A 7605-nucleotide genomic window follows, 5' to 3' on the forward strand; every position below is an offset into this window, starting at 1 on the left:
TTACACACCACTTAATCATAGCGCAGCCTGGCACATCTTTTGGTGCCTTTGTTAAATGCAGAAAAACAGGTCATTACAGACAATCCAGAAATCACTCAATGGTGAAGCAGCTTCAAATGAACACCTCTTTCAAAACAACAATACCATGTATTGAACGTAAACTACATTATGGGCTCATCATCAAATTCTTGGGCACATATTTTCTTGCTTTCATGTTGCAGTTGTGTTAAGTGGGAATTTAATTAGAATGACAGCATTTGAATAAAGGTTTTGATGTTAATTTGAGGAAAATCACTTGGGCTGAACTCTGTCCAGGGAGTGATGCAATGTGTTCCACTTCTTCACCTTTTCATTTCTTCTACCAGGTTAACTATTTAGATTGTACGCTCGAGAGTCGCAGAATTAACCCATTACATTTCTAATACGAGCAGCTGCTGACAATTATCATCAGGATTTAATTACAAGACTGGAATGACTTCCACTTTATGCTTATCTTGCCAAAACAGTGCCATCTTCTTGGCTACGTGTGGCTAGAAGAGACCTTGCTGCTAGAGAAGGGATAAACACATGACCCTTCTTTGTAGTCAATGTAAACCTGTACTGTCTCCAGGCCTTGAAGCTTATAAAGATCAGACGTGTTGAACGGCTTTACTCAGAGTTACAAGAGCCTCTACCAGAAGAGTACTAAGAGCCAGGCGGGCTTGGCCTCAGACACTTGTCCCTTCTTACTTCCTCTCCTGAGCCCGATGGATCCAGCTGCATTGATCCAGGAAGATGGTTTGTGTCTGATGGCCATTGACTTGGCTCCTCACACACTGCCCAATACCATCAGAGACCTTGTGACCTATAAGACATGTGGGGTGCTGGGGCTGGTTTGGGATCTTTCCTGACAACAGTATTAAGGTCACATCTGATTTGGCGATAATGGAACAGACGTGTGCCAAACCCATCCAGACGGGCACTATGGATGATCAGATTCAAAGCTCGCCCATCTTCACTGGAATCCTCACAATTTGTCTGAGTTTTAACCTGACAGTCCATCAGTGTTACGTGACTCTCTGCTGTTACTATCCCACGGTGAGTCAGACTCCCGAGGCTACAGCACGCTGACAACCTCATGCATTTCCCGCCACTGTGACTTCAGAGGAACACAAATCACTCCTATGGCCATTAAAAACTGAGTGAATGGAGCTCCAGACTCCTCTGATTTCCATCCAACCAATCGCGGTTGGGATTTATTGTCTTCCAAACACCCGAGAGCCAGCAATAGATCAGAAAGATCTGTCGCCTCCGCCGGAGCAATATGAACTGCTTCCATGTCTCGTTGGTGAAGAAGCAGATGATTAGGTCACGCTGGCAGAGTCGATGCTGACACGCCTTCTGAATCAGAGCGGCGCCCCCAGACCTAGGAATCCTGGGAAACTCCTTTGCCAGATCCATCTGCCGTACTACTTACCCAGCATCCGGCCTAATGGGAGGTTCTTCATTCCATACTGGCCTCTCTCTGGGTTCTCCATCATTTCCATCCGGGCTCCTCTGCATTCCACAATAAATCACCACAGTGGAGGCCTTGGCTGCTAAGTCAACCCTGCAGTGCGCTGGAAACCTGATTAGTGCTGCATCTAAATGATTTACAGAAAACAATTGTCTCAATCTAATTTAGCCGGCTTAATTTCATTTTTCTCTCGGGACCTCAATTCACATGAGAAAAAATTATGTAAGGCAACCTGAATGACCTACATGCATCATTTTACAAAAATATCAGACCGCAGTCGGATAATTTAGCTTTATTGGGTGACTGTATGTGTGTTCTGACTTTATCTCTGTTTGGCTGAACGAGCAGGTTAGAAAGAAAATGCAAATTACAAAGGTCACACACACACACACACCGCCTGAATTTCATCCGTGATTGGCTGTGAAGGTTCTGACCTCTGCTAATATCTCTATTTCACCTCTCTCATTTACTTTGCCTTTCAGACCATAGAGAAGAGTGAAATGATATGGTAAATGTATTAACTAGTATAATGTAAATATTAAAGCCTAGTCAGAAACTCTACCACTGTGGAGCATTTAACGGCATGGCTGTGTTTACGGTTTTGATTTTTCCAGAGTCACAAGGCTTCGTGCGTGTTTTTACTCTCCTGATATTACAAGCAACATGATTTACACAAGAGGAGTTGTTTCTGATCGACATCCTTTGTTGTTCCTGAACTGCATTCCCATCAACCAATCGCAGTAATTTTTATTTTACAGCCAAGGTTATGGTACGATTGGTTGATTTTAGCAACAGAAAAGATATCAATACTGAAACTTAACCTTGTGAATCTTGTTTTATTGGTCTGATCTGAAAAGACAAAAATGCAGTAACATTTGTCAAAATAAAGTAATAAATAGGTCTCTTTAGCTGTGTGTTTTCAATCTTAGATCTGTAAAATGGATTAAAGAAAATGCTTATAGTAAGAAAAACACAAATATCATGCCTTCAAAATGTGTAGTACAGTACAATATAGCTTATTTTTTTCACTTAGCCATTTAATTTTTGCTGCAGTTTTGTTTTAGTTCAGTACATTTATAAGGCACTAGTATATAATAACAAAAGTATAAAATACCAATTTTTAAGCTTCCTCTAAGAAAGTCTGTCTAATTATACTACACATCTAATGTACCCGATTAATATGCGTAAAACAGGTCTATATCTAAAGCTTAGCTGCTTTTTAAGTTGATAGACTATCGGGTGTAGGAAAATGAATCCTTTGAATAATAGCCTTCTTATGCTTCTCTGGGACTAAATTGGTGGATGGTAATATAAACTCTAAGAGGACTGCATTTGATAAGGGGAAATGAAGCCATGTAAAACATGGAAGGTAATGATATGTGGATATGAGAAAGATTTCTACCAAATATAATGTGTTATTATGGTAATGGAAATGTACAAATCATCCTCACGTATATCCAAATGGATTCAGTTTTAACATGTGGATAAATCTGCACGCCCTGAGCTCCCTTGCAGCAAAATGTGTGAAATTCAAAGTGAAGTGGAGCTCTCGGCCCTGTGTGCACTAATTCAGACGACTGCCATCCATATTGACTCTCAAATAGTCAGAATAATTCAAATTCAGCATCAGATGATATTACTTTGGTATATTTTATACAAAGGATTTGTGTATAGAGAGGGAGTTGGAGAGAGAGAGAGAGCAAGAGAGAGATGAGAGAGAGAGAGTTCTAGCTGCCATTGACAATATTGGCAGACTAGGCTTTTTATTGCTGGGTTCTAAATAGGACTGCAAAGGAATCCATTAAATTCAGTATTGGACTGAGCAGAACCTTTGCTGTCAGCACTGTGCAGTATGGCGAATGGCTTTGCTATTGTATTTGACATACTTGAGATAGATTATAAAATGAATGCTCTACATTAGTGCCTCCCAAAAAGATTACCCAGATTAACTTCACAAAGCTTTCCATTCTTCCTCCTCTTTCAGAGAGTCCTTTTATCCACACACCTTCCGGTCCAGGAGATATGATAGCAGAGTCCAATAAAAACATTGTTAGCCTCTTTCATTGGTCTACAGGATGATGTAGAGCATTTCAAGCAATATTCTTACACAAATATTGAAGGCTTCTGTCATCAACATTTTCTTACCTTCTACTGTCATTCCAAACCACAACAAGCTGCCTGGGCATAGTTATTCATTCCGCTTTCAAATAAAAAAAAAAAAAGCAGGCATAAACGTGGAAAAATAGAATCATAAATGGTTTGCTATATAACTTCTAAAGTCATATGTTAGCTTTGGTGAAATAGATTTGCAATTTATTATTGTTCAATAAATTTCACTACCATTGCAAAATCAGAATAAGCCAGTGACTTGAGAATGTGAAAATGCCTGTCCAATTAATTGGCTGAGATTGCTTTTTGTGCAGTGGATTAAAAGTAGTTGAATGTGTAAAAGATTGAAAACATATGAATAAAAAAATGAATAAGTTCACATTGGATATTAGAGTCTGGTTCCTTTAACACTCAAAAAAAGCATTATTTATGTATTTATTTATTGAAGCAATATTTTGACTGGTCTGTTTTTTTTGTGGCTTTTTGACTTTTATCGATTTCTGAAGACATATATTATGTATAGTGTCACTTTTATAATACTTTTTATTGCTCCTCTTTGTAGTTCTTTATTCATATATTAAAAGAGTGGTCTTGAAGCTCTTTAGAAATATAACTTATGAGTTATACTGAAACAAATGCAAGCTCGCGCATGTATGGAGAGACAGGACGGTGAATCATTCCTTTAAACCTAGAGTGTTTGAGGCGGGCTGCGTTAAACCTCAATGCGTAAGAGAGGTTGGCTATCCAGGGACTAATTAATTACTCTGTGGCAGACTAATAATGCTGCTGCCATTAATTCAGTAAGTTCATTAGAACTGCTTCCTCTCTCATCACAGAGCTTGCTGAAATATGCGCCGCCCCGCACTGAAACTGAGAGCGCCACTCGCCGTCGCTTAGCTGTCTTCATTTGTTTTGGCCTGAATCCAAGTCTCATGGTCATTCTGACCTACTTATCATCAGTGTTATAATTTTGTAGCTGATGGGTCACGACTCAAAAAATGTTTTTCAAGTCTGTTCTGATAGCTGGGACAAAATGCTTAATGCAAATACACAAGCTATTAACCAGATAATCATGCATAGATAGGACAAAGACTTAAAAAGACACTAATATGGCAGAACAAGTCCTGCCTTCTAAATGAAGCAGCCAACTACCAACTGGTAAAACTCATCGGTTTCACTCATTGTTTAGCCGCCGTTTATAATCTCTCTGCTCCCATAGAAACAGCTCAGGGTGTCCTGAGATTCGTGACTTGGGACTGCACATGTCCACTTGCTGGATCAATCGGAATACGCGCTTAATGCTAAGCTTAAAAACTACAATTCCTATTAGATTTTGTTGCTGATCTGAAATATGCTAATGTGTAAAACTGAGTTTGGCAAGATTTCCAGTATTTCTCATTCAATTAGAAAGGAGTTGGTCTTGTACGCTTTAATAGCTGTCAGAAGGCTTTGGAAATATGGCTGCTGAGTGATGGGTTAGCATTGCAAACAACACGCTTTCCAGTAATATGTATTGACATTAAAAGGCAAAATCCAATGAAACTGCTGCATTTTGGTGCAGATTCATCATTTATATGGTTAGAAATGTAATAACGAAATATAAAATAATAACTTTTTTAATAAATATAGGATTGTTTTAGTCTGAGGTGTAAATGGCTCAATACTTCAGTTCCAATATAAAATCTGGAACCATTTGGAGAAGCACCGCCTAATTCAAGTCAACAAGGAGATTTTCATAATGTCTGCCATGCGATTTAGCCCAGGTTGTGTCATGTGTTCTCGCAAATGCCATCGCTTCTTATTTAATTTGATCGCGAGCCGGCATGCTATTCTAGAGTTATGTGTGTATTAAGATGATACAATAAATAAAGTGTTTGTACTTGATTAAGAAGTCTTTGTTCTGCAGTTGTCGCTGCGGTAAATTAACTTGACAGAGTCACCAGGTGGTGAGTAGCAGATACAGATACAACAACCACAGTGTTGCCGGCCGTAGGTGCTGGAGGATCTGACCCAGCCGGTGTGGATCGATACGGCTCACCGGCTCCAGCACACAGCCAGCCATTAATCACGCCCACGCATCGCCTGTCGCGCCCCCATATAAGGCCATCTGCCTCGAAGGACTGTATACAAACACTGCACTGCTCCTGTGCTGAGGATGCACTCACACAATTCCCACCATCACATCATGCGTAAATTCAGCCGCTAAGTGAGGACGGATATAAGAGCGCAATCCCAGAAGCCTGGAGTTCTTTACGCCGACAGGATTACTGGCTTTTCTGTTCTGGCTCACTCTGACAAAACCCATCTACTCACCTGTATATGCACACAATAGGAGTTGGAGTGGAAATCGCTGGAGGGGGAAAGATATAGACAGCGAGAACAGGGAAGGTGTGTGGTGTGAGAGAGGAAGTGAGAGGGAAACTGAAAACAATATAATTCCTCATTGTCTTCAGTGCGAATTGGAACTAGTCTCCAAGATATTTCGCCCCATCGCCTTTGTGGTTAGTTGGTGACGTTTGGGCGCCAAGCCCTTACAAGCTCCTCAAGACTGGTGTGGCACGGCAAAACCCTTGATCCTCCCTTCGAGCTCCAGCCTCGCTGCTAATTACGCCCGCTCCATGCTGATGAGACGTGCAGCTGCTGTGGCCCTCCACGCGTGTTATAAAATCACCGTTCCTGTGGGCTTTGTTTATCTGATTGACGGGCTATGGGGAGCTGGCGAAAGCTCTCCTATCTCTGCTTCAGATCCAGCCTGCCTGCCTCTTTCCTCTGTCTCGCCAGCAGGTTTAATCTACACGCTCAGACGGAGTCAATTCTCCACCTCACTGTCGTGCAGGCTCTAGATCCGCCGCATGGTCTCAAATTGAATTGCGGACGCAGGCTGTGGCATCAGGCCATGTTACCCCCACACACCGTCTTCTGTCATCACACTCATGCACAGATAATGCCAGAACACTGAAGCTCAGAGATTCTGTTATTATGGCTCTGTTAAATTGCTTTCACATGTTTAGACTCTTTGCCAGTCCTATTTTAGACCGGAAGAATAGAGTTTTTCGCTGAAAGACGTGTTTTCCGTATATGTGCCATATATTATAATGGCTGACACTGATGATATGTACTTTGCATAAAGGCATAGTCTGGTATTTCTGCCATTGCTTAAGTTGTTCCAATCTGTAGCACTTTCTTCTGTCAAACATGCATGAAGAATAGTAACTAAACTGTTAAGCAGAACTGTGTTTGTTTGCCAACATTCTTCCATAACTGGTAATGAAAACTGTATGATTATTAAAACTTCTTTGGTAAGAAAAACTGGTTGGTTTCAACAAAACTTTCTTCCAAAACTATGTTTCTAACATTATTCTGTACATAACCGGGCAATCGTGAACTTCTTTCAAAACCAGTAAGCATTGGTTACCAGCATTTATTCAAACCTGACAAGCAGTACTGTTTGATTACCTACAATCCACCAAAAATCGAATCTGTTTTGCTATTGTATAAAGAACGCAAGTTAGATGTAGAACAACATGAGGATGAATAAATGATAACATAATGTTTAGCTGTTGGTGAACTATCCCTGGTAAGAGTTTGAGATATAATACAAAAATTACTATCCTAAAACATCTTAGAGGTCCTTTTTAATGGTTCTTGATGCACTTCAGCAACTTTTTGTTATCAAGAAATATTTTTTCATTTTGTAGAGTGTACATTGGGCCCTTTGAGATTAAAAAGCTATTGACGGCTAACTCTCTTAAGTGTGCAAAAATTGTACTTTTAGGTTGATAAATAGCTTGTCATTGAGGCAGCACCTTCAAGGATACACCTTTATATTTTATCTATCTATAAGGTTCTTTAAGGTACTAATATGTACCAAGTAGAATAGATATCAGGCATAAAGGTGTCCCTTTGAGGGTATTACTCCTCAGTGACAAGATAAAGAGCTTTGAAATTCAATCCAGTATGGAAAATATACGGATAACTGAAAGGGTTTATTCATATGCAGA

General features: G+C 40.2%; 1 pseudogene; it reads left to right on the top strand.

Moving 5' to 3' along the window:
- Positions 1-890, top strand: part of LOC122352412 — a 4034-nt pseudogene extending 3144 nt beyond the window's left edge.
- Positions 891-7605: the final 6715 nt, after the last annotated feature.

This window comes from Puntigrus tetrazona, chromosome 10, assembly GCF_018831695.1.
Source record: "Puntigrus tetrazona isolate hp1 chromosome 10, ASM1883169v1, whole genome shotgun sequence".
NCBI lineage: Eukaryota > Metazoa > Chordata > Actinopteri > Cypriniformes > Cyprinidae > Puntigrus > Puntigrus tetrazona.